General features: G+C 41.7%; 1 long non-coding RNA gene across 1 annotated transcript; it reads right to left on the reverse strand.

Annotated features, from left to right (window-relative positions):
* Positions 1–13,073: 13,073 nt before the first annotated feature.
* Positions 13,074–15,864, reverse strand: LOC141580941 (uncharacterized). Its single transcript, XR_012513366.1, has 3 exons — positions 15,804–15,864; positions 13,498–13,608; positions 13,074–13,356 (listed from the first exon to the last, which is right to left on the reverse strand). It is a non-coding gene; the product is annotated as an uncharacterized LOC141580941 (long non-coding RNA).
* Between the last annotated feature and the right edge of the window lie 801 nt (positions 15,865–16,665).

Consider the following 16,665-nt stretch of genomic DNA (forward strand, 5'->3'; position numbering starts at 1 on the left):
TTAGGATTTCATAACTCTTATAGGGTGTTAAAATGATCTCCAGTTGAATTCTGGGTTTGTTTATTAGTTTACAACTTGCAAGGTAATTCAACCGACATACTTTAGGCTATACGAGTTACCTGGAAATCATGTGGTTGGGCTCTTAACTGTATGGGGTACTTTTCTCTCAGAGCAAATCTTCTATGGCCCATAACTCTTCCTCTGGTTAGAGAACCATTACTTGCCCAGATTACAAAGTTGGCCAATGAAAAGACTAGCAGCCCACCAAAGTGGTATAAAAGAAACAACTGAAATCTATAACTACAAAAATAAACATTATCTAAACTTAAGCAGAGCCTGCTGAATTACAGGTGCTATGATCCCCTCTGAGGGAGTTTCTTGATTGGGAGAAAACTGACTGTAGCATCAGCAAGTAAGAATTCAGCTACCCGTCAGCATAAAAAAGCCCAATACAACCCTCTGCTTTCCCACTGAAGCCCAAACCTTACTCTCCCTTTTTGTTAAGTTGGTATATAATCCTTTATTTCTGAGTATTCAGGGAGTCACTCATACTGAGGACTCCCACATGTGCATGTAAATAAACATTGTATTATTTTTCTTCTGGTATGCTGTCTATTGCAAGTTAATTTTCAGGCTCCCATCACTTTGCACCTAAGTGGGTGTATTAGTCTGTTTTCACTGCTGCTAACAAAGATATACCTGAGACTGGGTAATTTAAAAAGAAAAAGAGGTTTAATGGACTCACAGTTCCATGTGGCTGGGGAGGTCTCACAATCATGATGGAAGGGGAAAGACACATCTTACAAGGCAAAAAAATTGAGAACCAAGCAAAAGGGGGAATCCCCTTTATTAAAACCATCAGTTCTCATGAGACTTATTCACTGCCATGAGAACAGTATGAGGGAAAGCACCTATAATCCCAGCTACTTGGGAAGCTGAGGCAGGAGAATTGCTTGAACCTGGGAGGTGGAGGTTGCAGTGAGCTGAGATTGCACCATTGCACTCCAGCCTGGGCAACACAGCAAGACTCCATCTCAAAAAAAAAAAAAAAAAAAGCCTTTTTGGTGACTTGCAACCTTAGAGTTATGCTAAGGAATAGATAGTCATTAAAAATCTAGATAATTTCTAAGTAAGGATCTCCTGAAACATTCTTTATTAAACCAAAGTTTAAGTTTATATATTTTCAGTTTCTTTAGACAGAGTCTTGCTCTGTCGTCCAGGCTGGAGTGCAGTGGCACCATCATGGGTCACTGCAGCCTCGACCTCCCAGACTCAAGTGATTGTCCTACCTCAGCTTGTCAAGTAGCTGGGACTACAGGCATGCGCCACCTTGTAATTTTGATATTGTTTTAGAGATGGCGTTTCACCGTATCACCCAGGCTGGTCTCAAACTCCTGGGCTCAAGTGACTTGCCCGCCTTGATTTCTCAAGGTGCTCGGATCACAGGCATGAAACACTGCACCCAGTCTTGATTTCTTATTTTTACAGAGAGACTAAGGATACTTGGGTCTATTAATAAACATTTTTTTTTGTTATACTGAAAAACTGTATTATGAAGAGGCATGTAAGAATTATCAAATGATATATTCATAAGCTGCTAGCCTGCTATGGAATGCTGGAATATGACAGACAATTCACAATTGTCTACTTTTCACTACTGTTTAGTTTTCTCTATAAAAGGAAGGTTACTAATGATAAAAATTAATTATAATTCATATAAGTAACTTAAATTACTAAACATAATAACAGTGAAGGGAAAAAACTTTGTATGAAAAGTACACAAGGGGCTGGACATAGTGGTTCATGCCTGTAATTCCAGCACTTTGGGAGGCTGAGGCCAGAGAATCACTTGAGTCCAGGAGTTCAAGACAAGTCTGGGCAACACAGCAAGACATTATTTCTTTAAAAAAATTAGTCAGATGTGGTAGTATATACCTATAGTCCTAGCTACTCAAAAGACTGAGAAAGGAGGATCGCTCGAGCCCAGGAGGTCAAGGCTGCATTGAGCCAAGATTGCACACTGCACTCCAGGCTGGGAGACAGAGAGAGATTCTGTCTCAAAATAAATAAATAAAATAAAATTACCTTTAGCGTTAATAGTACCGGAATGCAAAACTAGAGTTTGATTTTCAATCTTTGTTAAAATGACAAAAATTTCTTGGATTATTGGTTTGCTCTTAATAAAAGACTATAAAAAGTTTTTCTTTACCTTTTAAGTTATCTCTCCGTAAAACAAAGATGCTCTGCCTCAGCAGGATAGTTTTCTATGTTGTCTTTATGCTGTCCTCAATTATTTAAGGGAAACAAACATCATTTTAAAAAGAGCTAAGGATTTCCTTAGAATCATATTACCTCTTATACTTACCTTTGAAATCTTTATCACCTTATTAGACAGGTAACTATTTAACAGCTCCAAACTTACGATGGTTAAATTTACAATTTTTTGACTTTACGATGGTGTGTAGGTAAAACACGTTTAGTATGTTCCTTAACTTGCCACCATGGGATTACATCTGAATAAATCCATTGTAAACTGAAAATATGGTAAGTCTGTTGTTTTGCAGTGACCTGTCATCCTATTCAATCAAGTAGAAATAAAAAATTTATTTTCTCAAACGTTTTGACATTTTACAACTTTTGATGTATTGCCTTCCCAAATTCAAATCCTAGATAAAATCTTAGTCTTAATTTACTTTGAGATTTTCCAGAGGGCTTCTGGAAAATCTTTTTTTTTTTTGAGACAGAGTTTTGCTGTTGTTGCCCAGGCTGGAGTGCAATGGCGTGATCTTGGCTCACCGCAACCTCCGCCTCCTGGTCAAGCGATACTCCTACCTCAGCCTCCTGAGTAGCTGGGATTACAGATGCCCGCCACCACGCCCGGCTATGGAAAATCTTAAAGATTTTGTTCTTTTATGTAATAAAAAGAGATTAATTTTTAAAAATTAGGTTTATTTGATATGTTGAATTGCATGAAAAGCATTGTCAAGGAAGAAGAGATGCTTAGCCTTCCTTAATTATATTCATGTGGGTAAATATTATTAATGTAACTATTTCAGAAGTTATATAAAATTTCTAGAAGTTTGGCAATGCCGTCACAGTACATGATGTGTCCTAGTAACGTCATCTCTGCTGTTAGACAACCACGTCATCTCTGCTGTTAGACAACCAATATTATTAGTGGCAACTCAATTTATTATTTTAAATGCTATATGCCATGAAACAAATGAATTCTCTTGTCAAATTGCATTATTTTTCAATGAACTCTCATCAGAGTTTTAACCATGATCATTTTAAATCTTTTGTCATCCACAGACGATTGTTGTTTTATGACAATACTTTTCTAAAAGCTCTTACCATCAACTACAGGCCAGAATGCTTTATCTTTAAAAAAAAGGGGGGACTATTTCAGTTATCCATGAAGAGGACCATGTCAGGTACTTTGGGACACAGGCTTCTGATGGCAATACTTAAATAACTGAAATCATATCACTGAATTGAGTAAGAGTTTCTAGAACTCTACTGGAGAAGCTGGTGTGTTCTTAAAACTACCAATCCAAGATCACGTAGAACAAGGATTAGTTACACGGGACTAAATGAATTGATGAAAAATAATTATGGCTTTTGTCTGGAACATTTCTGTTACTTTAATGTTCCATTTTTTGGATTTAAGGAACCTCTTATTCATTTCTCGTAAGTTACCTATACTTGCAACAATTTAATAGATTAAATGTTTGCAAACAAAAATGAAAAAATTTTCCTTTCTTTCTGCCTGATTCCTCCAGAATTCATTAACTCTCAATGAGTACTCTTTTTTTCATGGAAATATAATTATTTGCATAAATTGAATAAGAATTTGTTCTCCTTATAACAAGGCATGATTGGAAGCATTGGTGGTATAACCAAAGCTTTGACTAGTATGACATGTTTTTTTTTTTTTTTTTTTTGAGACGGAGTTTCGCTCTTGTTACCCAGGCTGGAGTGCAGTGGCGCGATCTCGGCTCACCACAACCTCCGCCTCCTGGGTTCAGGCAATTCTCCTGCCTCAGCCTCCTGAGTAGCTGGGATTACAGGCACGCACCACCATGCTCAGCTAATTTTTTGTATTTTTAGTAGAGACGGGGTTTCACCATGTTGACCAGAATGGTCTCGATCTCTTGACCTCGTGATCCACCCGCCTCGGCCTCCCAAAAGGCTAGGATTACAGGTGTGAGCCACAGCTCCTGGCCACTAGTATGTCATATTTTAAGAATGGTGTGCGTCTCTTCCAACATCAGATGTCAAGTGGATTAAAAAAAAAAAAAAAAGAATAGCGTGCATAGAATCAGATATGATCCGTTTTTTAAAATTTTATTTTAGGTTCAGAGGGCACATGTGCAGATTTGTTACCTGGGTAATTTGCATGTTGCTGAGGTTTGGTGTACAAGTGGTCCTATCATCCTAAGTAGTGAGCATAAAACCCGACAGGTAGTTTTTCAACCCTGGCCCCCCTCCCACCCTCCCTCTTCTACCAGACAGTTTTAAAAACTAAGGTTGACTTTATGGAGCCAATGCTTACAAAGTCCTCTTGGAAAACTGTCCTAGTTCCTGATTTACAGGGTTCCCAGTCTTCCTGAAAGTAAATAAGGTCACTTCCTGGCAAGTCCAAGAAACAGGATAGTTTGGGAATCTCAAGAAGAAAAGTATTCACCCAAATTTATAGGTATTGCCAAAGTCTGATAGGAAGTTCCTGGTTTGAGTTCCTAGCCTCAAGAGGCTTTTAAAAGTTCAATCTGTGCTTCTGTACAAATTCCAGCAAAGCGAACTTGAAAAGTCTCTGAGTTCAATTACTATTTTTGTTGCACTTACGTAAATAATCAGGCCAAGTTTAATGAGACTAGCCTTGTAAACAAAAATAATCTTAACTTTGATTATTTTTTGTCAAAATAGGGATAGCAAGTGAGAGAAATTTTATGTTTCAATAGAAAATTATCATTAAATATTGTGATCATATTCTGGTCCTGTTCATTGCCTTTGAGTTTTTATATCGACCTATAAACTTGACTGAATCCTGCCATCTTCTACATTTTATCAAATTCTCAATTTTTCTAGTTTTCTTCAATATCAGGCTCCAAATTAACATTTCCAATTTGTACTCTCACTTTTCTAACTTGGCGTTGTTGAGACCTAAAACCTGATTGCTGAGATCCTTTTTGAGACTCTAGGTTGTCTTGTGGCTGTCTTTTGCCCAAAGCCCTGTAAACTGAAGTTGGACGACTTGATATAAACTTCAATGTGGGCCATGGAGGAAATTCACCGGAATACCCATATCTTCCATAATCTGCTCTGAGAAGTAACCATGACCGTGACTCTAATTTCTACACTCTCACCAAAAATAGTGACCTGTGAACTGAGAAATCTGTCAGGTTGCCACTGCTGTCCTCACTCTATCATCTAACGATGCTTCAAGCCCAGTGTCCAGAAATCATCTGAACTGGCTGAACTGTGGACTCAAAAACTGGGTCTTTCATCTGCTCTCACCATTAATCTTTGTTTTTCTTTATGCTTCCACTCATGCCCAAAACTAGGAGATTGATTTGACAAAATACGGTGCAGTGTGCTTATGTTAGGTCTTTGGTGCTGACTGACGTTTTCTGATGTGTGTTCCTTCACTTTGCAGATCCTTACCTCACAAGGTCTGACCAGTATCTTCTCTCCACAGCAATAAACCCAGTTCCTTGTTTGTGAAACATCTGGGGAAGTATTAAATGGGAAAAAGGAAAGAATTAGCAGCCCATCAAAATGGTATGAAAATTACTTTACACTCAAACATCTGCACAATCAGCAGCCACAGAGACAAACATTATCTAAACAACTTAAGCAGAGCCTCCCGAATTACAGCTTCTGTGATGCCCCCACTCTGAGGGAGTTTCCTGATTGGGAGAAGACTGATCCTAGCATCAGCAGTGAGAATTTAGCGATCTGTTATCATCACAAGGCCCAATAGAACCTTCCCTACTCTCCCATGGAATCCAAACTCCACTGCCCCTGTCTGTTAAACTGATATATACACATTTAACTCTGCAGCCATAAAAAAGAATGAGATCATGTCCTTTGCAGGGATGTGGATGGAGCCTGTAAACCATTATCCCAAGCAAACTAATGCAGGAACAGATAACCAAATACTGCATGTTCTCACTTATCAGTGGGAGCTAAATGATGAGAACACATGGGCGCATAGAGGGGAGCAACACACACTGGGTCCTATGGTAGGGTGAAGGGTGTGAGGAGGGAGAGGATCAGGAAAAATAACTAATAGGGACTGGGCTTAATGCCTGGGTGATGAAATAATCTGTACAACAAACCCTCATGACACACATTTACCTGTGTATCAAACCTGCACTTGTACCCCTGAACTTAAAATAAAAGTAAAAAATGAAAAACCAAAAACCCTTACCTCTGAGTATTCAGGGAGTTATCCATTATTGGGTATTCTCACATGTACATGTAAATAAACCTTGTCCTTTCTTTTGTTAATCTATCCATTGTTACTTAATTCTCAGGCCTCTGACCTTTGAACCAAAGTGAGTAGAGAAAAAATTTTCCTCTTAGACTGTCTGAGTCGCTATAAAAAATACCTTAGACTGGACAATTTGTAAATAGTGAAAATTTATTTCTCACAGTTCTGGAGGCTGGGAATTCCAAGAGCAAAGCATCAGCAGCATTTGGTGTCTGGGGAAGACCTGCTCTCTCTTCACAGATGGTGCCTCTTGCTGGACCCTCACATGGCAGAAAGGCAAAAAGGGGCTCACACGCTCCCTCAGGTCTCTTTTAAAAGGGCACTAATCCCATTCACAAGGATACAGCCCTTATGACCTAATTACCTCCCAAAGGCCCCACCTTTTGGGAGATAGATTTCACCATGTGAGTTCTGGGTGGCTATATACATTCAGGCCATATACCTACCAACACACACTCTGTGCCAGCTTAAATCAGTTCTCCCAACACATGCTGCAGGGCCCTTTCCTGAGTCCTGGGCTACCCCAGGGTCATATGCTCTGGTTTGCCCTGGATAATCCTGCTTTACACCACGAAATTATTCACCACACCCTCTTTTATTCTTAGAAGTTTTTCCCTTTGGATGATAATTTATATTAATTAGGGACTTAAAAGATTCTACTTGCAAACAGAACTTGTCCCAAACTTAACTCCTGATGCAGCAAATGGCAACTCCTTCCTTTCAGTCTTTGAGACAAAACCTTTGAAGATACCCATGCTCTCTTTCTCTCGTGCCTCACTTCAAATATATATACTGGTTCTGCCTTCAACACATTTAGCCTTTGACTTCTTGCCACCTGCTCTTTACTTGTATCGAAGCCACCTTTACTTCATACTGAATTCTCACTATAGCCTCCCATCTGACCTTCCTGCTTCTACCTTTACCCAGGGTGGAACTCTTAAAGTATAAGTTGAATCATGTCAATACTCTGCTCAAACCCCCCTGAAGCTGCCCTTTTATCTCAGAGTAGAACCTAGGTCTTTACCATGGCTTACAAAGCCCTGCATGGTGGGACAGTCACTCCCCACCCCACACGACATGCCCTTTGCATCTCATTTTCTGCCTCCTTCTTCCATTTTGCTCCAACTCTCTATGGCCCTATGTGGTTCCTCACACCTACCAAACGTGCCCCCTGCCTCAGGGCCTTTGCACTCACTTGCCCCTCTGCTTGGAATGTTCTTTCCTCAGATCTCTGTAAGACTTACTTCCTGACATTCTTCAGGTCTCTGATCAGATGCTCAAATCTCATTTTATTTTAAGCATGTCTTCATTTACCACCTTATATAAAATAGTCACACACACACACACACACACACAGACACACCCTGTTGCAAGTTGCATTCTCTGAAAGTAGATACTGAGACAGAGTTTGGAAAGCAGGATGTTTATGAAGGCTCAGCGCCTGCAAAATGACAATATGGGAAAAACAGAATGGGACAGAGAGAGAAGTTGAATTGAGATACAGGCTTGATGAAACATTGGCCAATTTGGCAGGGAGCCATAGAGCAAATTTTGCCCATCAGAGTTGGCCCATATTGTCTGGAAATGGCTAGGCCTTTACACCCTTGCTTTGTGTAGCCACTGGATGTGGGTTGCCTTGGGAAGGGTATGACCTAGGGAAAAACAGCAGCCTGCAACTGAGGCTGACCCTGAAGGAACTGACAGCTGGAGTCTGCTGCTGACCGTGCCCCACAGCTGGGCAACAAGTTCTTCCTTGAAGGGGGATCTGAGTGGAGCACCTTTGTGTCTGCAATACCCACCCCCCTACCATGTTAATAAAACTTCCTGAGGGCAGAGACTTGTTGTCTAATATACACTGATTTATCACTGGCAATTAGAACACTGACTGGTTCATAGTAAGTATTGGTTGGTTGAATGAATGAAAAAGTGAATAAATAACATCAGTGCCCGTATTGGAGATTTATTAAGACTACAAATGCAAGACTGCTTTAAATTTTTTTTATCTCAGTGGTGCTCCTTCAATCTTTCATCATGAAAATGTCTTCGTTTTTTCCATGCCTGTTTTTTTGTTGTTGTTGTTGTTGCCGTTGTTTTTTTGAGATGGAGTTTCGCTCTTGTTACCCAGACTGGAGTGCAATGGTGCAATCTCGGCTCACCGCAACCTCCGCCTCCTGGGTTCAGGCAATTCTCCTGCCTCAGCCTCCTGAGTAGCTGGGATTACAGGCACGTGCCACCATGCCCAGCTAATTTTTTGTATTTTTAGTAGAGACGGGGTTTCACCATGTTGATCAGAATGGTCTCGATCTGCTGACCTTGTGATCCACCTGCCTCGGCCTCCCAAAGTGCTGGGATTACAGGCTTGAGCCACTGCGCCCGGCCCATGCCTGTTATTGATACAGAACCACAACACAGTAATAATAATGCATCTTGAGTAACTCGAAAAGGAAACATTCTCAGTGTTCTTTAAGTCAGATTGCTTTTATTTATTTATTTATTTATTTTCTTAATCTGCTTTCTCAGGTTGAATAGATTTCTTTCTGACAGGTTGTGTGGCAGAATGACAGAGCACTGGACTTGGGGTCTGAAGGTCCAGGGTTTTAGTGTCAGATCTGTTACTGGATGACTTTGACCTTGAGCAAGTCAGTCTTCTTGAATCTCAGTTTTTTCATTTGAAAATAAGAAAGTTGAAAAGAGAATTTCCAGAATTTCTTCCAGCCATTACATATTGTAGTTTTCTTCATTCAGGCCCTTGAACCGTACATTTATGTGATATTTTGCCTGGTTATCTTTAGACAGAGTAAAAAACCATAGGACTATTTCAAGAAAGTGGGTAGGTGATATAAACAATGAAGATTTAAAAGAGGAAAAGGAGGCCAGGTTTGGTAGCTCGCACCTGTAATTCATTCCAACCCTTTGCGAGGCAAAGGCAGGTGGATCACTTGAGATCAGGAGTTTGAGACCAGCCTGACCAACATGGCAAAATTCTGTCTTTACTAAAACTAACAAAATTAGCTGGATGTGGTGACGCATGCCTATAATTCCAGCTACTTGCGAGGCTGAGGCAGGAGAATCAGTTGAACCTGGGAAGTGGAGGCTGCAGTGAGCCAAGATCACGCCACTGCACTCCAGCCTGGTCGACAGAGAGTCTAAAAAAAAAAGAGGAAAATGAAAACTAGGCAGGGGTGGCTGAAAGCAGCCTCTGTTTACAGATCCATCCTAGAAGACCACCTGCCAGGGCGCAGGCCGTTCAAAGGCCAGGCATAATTCTAGGACAGGAGAACTGATGAGTCCATCCCAAGCTGCATCTGTAGGAACAGCAAATGTGCCACTGGAGGCTTTGGACTAGAGAAAGGGGCAGGGGACCCAAAGGGTATTGGTATTTGTTTATTGCCTGTCTTTCATCTCTCTCATCATCTCTCCCCCCACATTGTAATCTTCACAAGATTACAGAATAGGCACCTAATAAATATTTATTTAAAAATAAAAGATGTGTCTCTACAGAAGTGACTGTATATGTTTTTTGAAAAGCAGTCACTGTAAGAAACACTTTTTTTTTCACATAGGACCCAATACTTCTATCTATCTATCTATCCATCTATCTATCTATCTTAAAACAAGTTTCATGAAATAAATCTTACTCTTGCTAGGTACAATGCTTTCTGTTATTTTATTCTTTTATTTCTTTATTTTAAAAATTCTGACCCTGACTTACTCAACTCATTGAATAACCTCACAGGGCGGGAGGGAGGCCCCACTAGTCGGTGTGATGGGATCACCGGAGCTGGAAATGGAGGTTCCAGCTGAAATCGGAAATTCATTCTGATTTCATGCTCTGCAGGAAACCTTAGTATTTTAAAAGGATTTCCTCATGGATTTGCCTTCAGGGAATGAATGTGCTCATCAGCGAACATGAATATCTGCCTTGTTAATATTTCTATCAATTAATTGACATTCTATAGTAATTCATCAGTCATTTGATATGCTATTTTATATATCTGTCTCTCGTGAATTTTATTAATGTGAGTCAGAATCTGAGAAACTGTTCACCTCTGGATGCCCTGACAAGGTCATAATTCTACAAAGAACGAACCCCAGGCTGGACAGAGAATAGGCCAACTCTGTGATGATTTAATGGAACCCTCCCTTTGGGAGAGTCTAATGCTTGGGGCAGTTTGGAAAGACACCAGTGATCTTTTTGGATGCTGTCACTAATTCTAGACTTTACTGTGAAATCCTTTGTAAACCTGTGTAAGCCTCTCTGCTTACCCAAATAAGAACGTTTTATAGAGATGACAGACCTCAAGTTTGTTTTATAAAACTCTCTTATAGCACTGGTCCTTTGGTAATAATAACATAATTAGTTTCAGAGAATTCATAGTTAGCACACTTGAATCCCATAGAGTGGAACACGGTTTCCTGCCTTGGAGACGATATAATAAATACAACCTTCAGGGCAAACGAAACCTAAACAATATGTTCACATAAGCATGTGCTTATTTAATCATGCATTGCATTTGGAGAGGGTTTTATGGTCTCCACATGTGTGCAGGCTCACTTGTTCTTCAGGAAGTGAGGATGGGTGGCGTTATAACTGTGATCCTGAAGATTTAAAATAATCCCACAAGGTCACATGCTCAGTAACAGAAGAACTAGGCCTCTTGCCGGCAGGTCAGCTCTCTTCCTGCGGTTTCACAATAATATTTGAATATGACAGTTCTCTTCTGCAGGGCTTCAACCTCTGTGATGTTCTACATGCTTGTGAGTGGGTGCCAATATGCTGCGGCTCTGCTCCCAAGCCTACCCATCCTTCCTTACACCTCATGAGGTGCACACGGAAGAGACTTCAGTTTGGCTAACTTAGCGCAATGTAGGAGGGCTTATGGAACGGGCTCGGTGGCTCATGCCTGTAATTTCAGCACTTTTGGGAGGCCTAGGCGGGTGGATCACCTAAGGTCAGGAGTTTGAGACTAGCCAGATCAACATGGAGAAACCCCGTCTCTACTAAAAATACAAAAATTAGCCAATCGTGTTGGTGCATGCCTGTAATCCCAGCTACTCAGGAGGCTGAGGCAGAAGAATCACTTGAACCTAGGAGGTGGAGGTTGTGGTGAGCTGAGATCGCGCCATTGCATTCCAGCCTGGGCAACAAGAGTGAAACTCCGTCTTAAAAAAAAAAAAAAAAAAAAGAGGGACTATGTACACTTCCCACTCTTGAAACTATGATCTTCACTCCCACAGCTAGAGAAAGCCATAGGATCCCAAGAGTTATCTAGATCCAATATCTGGAGGGTACTTCAAATCAGAACTGATAAAGCCACAAAAGGAGGTAGTCAGGAATGAATCCACACCAAGGAATGAGCATGACATACAGCTGGCCACACAGTTTATATCAACATGCAGCATGTTGCAAAGAATATAGAGTGAGTTTATTGAGCCAGTTTCCAATCTGTCCTCACTAAAATGTGATGGAGGTGTGGGACTTTGGATACATTAAGTGAGTCACTTTTAACCCTTGGAGCTTTTTAAAACCATCCATACGCAGACTTCACTCCAGTTGGACACCCACGCCATTCTGAGGGTCTGATAAGTGACTACACCCGTTGTTTAAAGCAGGCATTGGCCGGGCATGGTGGTTCATGCCTGTAATCCCAGTGCTTTTGAAGGCCAGGGCTGGAGGATTACTTGAGTCCAGGACTTGAGACCAGCCTGGGCAACATAGTGAGACCCCATCTCTATAACACAGAAAAATTAACTACTTGGGAGGCTGAGGCAGAAGGATAACTTGAGCCTGGAAGGTAAAGGCTGCAGTGAGCCCTGATTGTGCCACTGCTCTCTAGCCTGTATCAAAAAACAAAAATTAAACTAAAAAATGTAAATGTAAAAAATAAAGCAGGCATTGGTACCAAGTATTTGCGTAAGGCTCCTTTCCTAATTTAGTGCTTCAGTATCTTGGCCATTTCTTGACATTATCTACATTTCATCAATCCTGAATTTTCTCTCGTCTCTCTCTATACCTATTGAAACATAATAGCACAGTAGGCTTTTATCTTAGTGCATGGTGTTGAGTTCTCAGATTTAATTGTTGTCAGTTGCTTCATGATAATACCATGGAGGTGAGAAAAGAAGAGGCAGCTGGGTAATCAGTTTTGCAGGCAAAACACGATAAATTCCAGGGGCCCCGCCTGGTCCTGTGTGTCCCACACACTGGACCTGTGTGTTCACTCAGAACAGCTCCAAAACCCCCAGGACTTCTGTGTCACCCAGTTTTCTTCAGTTCCCAGAGAGGCTTTCCCATTCAAAAGTGTGTAATCCCTCCCATATCCTTCTTCACTTACAAAAAAATTCCCAGATTTTCTTTTAAGTATTGATCCCTGATGATAAACAATCTATATTTTTCCCAAAAAGAATGGCCCTATTCTCTGCAATCAGTTGAGGGTTATTAACGTGTTCCTTTACAAATCCTATATACCAAGTGGATTAGCTATAGCCACTTCACAGTTGGGGTCACTGCAATCTAGAGAGAAGAGGGAATGTGCCCAGCATGTAAGGCATGATTTACTGATTGGTTAACAGATTTACTGAGTGCTGTTTATTAACTGATGCAATCCTTACAATAGTAACATTATCCTCATTTTATACATGTGGAAAGGGAGGCACAGAGAAGTTGAGTCGCTGTATTTGGACACACAGGTAGTAGGTGGCAGGGTGGCCACACACTGAAGCTCTTGCCCAGATTACCACCCTGGGTGTGGAGCCGGGAATATTCCTGGTGATGGAAGGAAAGGATCCAGACTCAGTCTGCAGAAATGCTCTGAGTCCTGGCTGCTCCAACATGACCCCTCTCTCCTGCGCACGTATTCCTGAAGGAAAACATGGGACTATGTGATGTTTAATAAGATACAAAATGGGGCTTTTGACTGCAAACCGCTTAAGGAATGATCATCCAGTAAAGGGCGTGCAAAGCAGAATTACTAAATAAAGAGGTAGAATGACCACCCTACCAATCTTTTCCCCAAGACTGAAAGTGGAGAAAAAGAGATGGGGGCTGCTTGTTTAATTGAATTTCTAGAAAGCAGGCTCTGATAACCACTTGCTTCTTGGTAAGTAGATTCCTGCACAAAAGACAAAGAAAGTCATTAAATCCAAATAACTTCAAACCAACTCCCAAAGCAAACCTGGCAAATCGCTGAGCTGACAGCAGGTAAGAGGAGCTCAGGGGACCCCTCCCAGCCGGGGCTGTAGGAGATGGCAAACAGAAATGCCTGACACCCAGCGGAATTTGAATTTCAGATAAACAATGAATGATGTTTGTGTGTAACTATGTCCCCTTGTTTATCAATTCAAATTTAGTGGGGCATCCTGTATTGTACCTGGCAACCCTAATCCCAACACTAAAAAAATAATAGTAAGAGCTGGGCATGGTGGTTTACATCTGTAATCCCAGCGCTGTGGGAGGCCTAGGTGGGCGAATCACAAGGTCAGGAAATCGAGACCATCCTGGCTAACGTGGTGAAATCCTGTCTTTACTGAAAATACAAAAATTAGCTGGGCATGGTAGTGCACGCCTGTAGTCCCAGCTACTCAGGAGGCCGAGGCAGAAGAATCTCTTGAACCTGGGAGGCGGAGGTTGCAGTGAGCCAAGATTGCACCACTGCACTCCAGCTTGGGCAAGAGAGCGAAACTTTGTCTCAAAAAACAAAATAAAATAAAATAACACGTACATGGTATAGTTTCCCTAGATGACTTAGCCTTCCTGCCTCATCATACCCTGAAGAGCTGAGCTTCTTTCACTAAAGAGAATGTGAAACTCTACATTTATATGTTAAATAATGTAGGGAATTAAAATATGTCTGACAGAAATCAAACCAACTGAATGTGTGGGGTGGCCGGCAACTATAATCTCAGCACTTTGGGAGGTCAAAGCAAGCGGATCACTGGAGGGCAGAAGTTCAAGACCAGCCTGGCCAACATGGTGAAACCCCATCTCTACTAAAAATGCAAAAATTAGCTGGGTGTGGTGGCACACGCCTGTAGTCCCAGGTACTTGGGAGGCTGAGGCAGGGGAATCACTTGAATCCAGGACGTGGAGGTCAATGACCCAAAATTACACCATTGCACTCCAGCCTGTGTAACAGAGCAAGACTTTATCTCAAAAAAAAAAAAAAAAAAAAGAAAAGAAAAGAAAGAAAGAAAGAAAACAGAAAACAGAAACCAAATCCACCTACCAGTAGTGTGAGAGAGACTGGAGATTTTATTACTGCTGCTGTTTTTCCCTAGGAACAATTAAAAGTTGTTTAAGGCTATGTGTGACGGTGTGCACATGTAGTCCCAGCACTGTGTGAGGCCAAGACAGGAGGACCACTACTCAAGCCCAGGAGTTTGAGACCAGCCTGGGCAACATAGCAAAACCCTGACTCTACCAAAAAAAAAAAAAAAATTTAAAACTAGCTGGGTGTAGTGGTGTGGGCTTATAGCCCAAGCTACTCAGGAGGCTGAAGTGGGAGGATCACTTGAGCACAGGAGCTTGAGGCTGCAGTGAGCCATGAGTGTGCCTCTGCACTCCAGCCTGAGTAACAGACAGAGCAAGACCCTGATTCTTTTCTTTTACTTTTTTTTTTTTTTTTTTTTTGAGATGGAGTCTCACTCTATTGCCCAGGCTGGAGTGCAGTGGCGCGGTATCTGCTCACTGCAACCTCTGCCCTGACCCAGTTCAAGTGATTCTCCTGCCTCAGCCTCCCAAGTAGCTGGAATTACAGGCGCCCGCCACCATGCCCAGCTAATTTTTGTATTTTTAGTAGAGACAGTGTTTCACCATGTTGGCCAGGCTGGTCTAGAACTCCTGACTGCAGGTGATCCACCCACCTCAGCCTCCCAAAGTGCTAGGATTACAGGCATGAGCCACTGCAATCGGCCAAGACTCTGGTCCTAAAAATAAAAATAAAAAATAAAATAAAGGAAGGAAGAAAGAGAAAGTTGTGTAAAGATGACTGGGCTGGGAATGAAGAGAAACAGGTTCTAGTTCTGTGACGTCCAATCCTATAATCAGTTTCCCTGGCTGTCACACAGCTTCCTTCCTTCCCCCACCCTTCAGCTCAGATCCTGGGAATGGCCCACATATTGGTAACAGCTGAGGAACTAGGGAAGAGGACCTGAGGTGGGAGGATTTCTGTATTTTTGTGTGGCTTGCAGATTGGGACCAAACAATTGCTTAATATTTAAAAGTACATATTTAATCAACACAATTAGATATTTTAACAATTCTATCCATAATATATGCACTTGTTTTCATGACAAATAAAAACGATGCCTCTCTGTCCCTGAAGAGAGAGCTGGAGAGCTGTCGCTGGGCTCTGCCACTAGTGAGCTCCAAGAATCTGATGATTTTCTGAGGGTTAGATTCCTCACCCTCATGTGAAACAAGCTGGACTGAAGACCAGCTGGACTGAAGGTCTCTTGGTGTTCTAGAACTCTTTGACTTGACAATTCCTCAATAGGCTTTTGCAAGCTGCAGGAATTTCCTAACTCAGAGAAGAGAGTTAGTATCGCCACCTAGCTAGGGACAAAGTAGCTCCAGCTTTACTGCCAAATAACCACAAAATGTAGCCAGGCACAGTGGCTCATACCTGGAGACCCAGCACTTTGGGAGGCAGAAGGGGTGGATCACTTGAGCCCAGGAGATGGAGACCAGCTGGGGCAACATGGTAAAATCCTGTCTCTGACAAAAATACAAAAATTAGCCAAGCATGGTGGTGCCTGTTGTCCCAGCTACTCGGGAGGAGCCGAGGTGGGAGGATGGCTTGAGCTGAGGACGCAAAGGTTGCAGTGAGCCGAGATGGCACTATTGCACTTCAGCTTGGGCGAAGGGAGTGAGACCATGTCTCCAAAAAAGAAAAATTAAAACCAAAACTATAAAGTGAAAAGAACTGAAACTTAGGTCAAAAAAAAAAAAAAAAAAAAAAAAATCCTGGCCAAGCACGGTGGCTCACGCCTATAATCCCAGCACTTAGAGAGGTTGAGGCAGGCAAATCACTTGAGGTCAGGACTTCAAGACCAGCCTGGCCAGCGTGATAAAATCCTGTCTCTACTAAAAATACAAAAATTAGCCAGGCATGGTGACATGAGCCTGTAATCCCAGCTACTCGGGAGGCTAAGGGAGGAGAATCGCTAGA

The sequence above is a fragment of the Saimiri boliviensis genome, chromosome 13 (genome assembly GCF_048565385.1).
Source record: "Saimiri boliviensis isolate mSaiBol1 chromosome 13, mSaiBol1.pri, whole genome shotgun sequence".
NCBI classification, from domain to species: Eukaryota; Metazoa; Chordata; class Mammalia; order Primates; family Cebidae; genus Saimiri; species Saimiri boliviensis.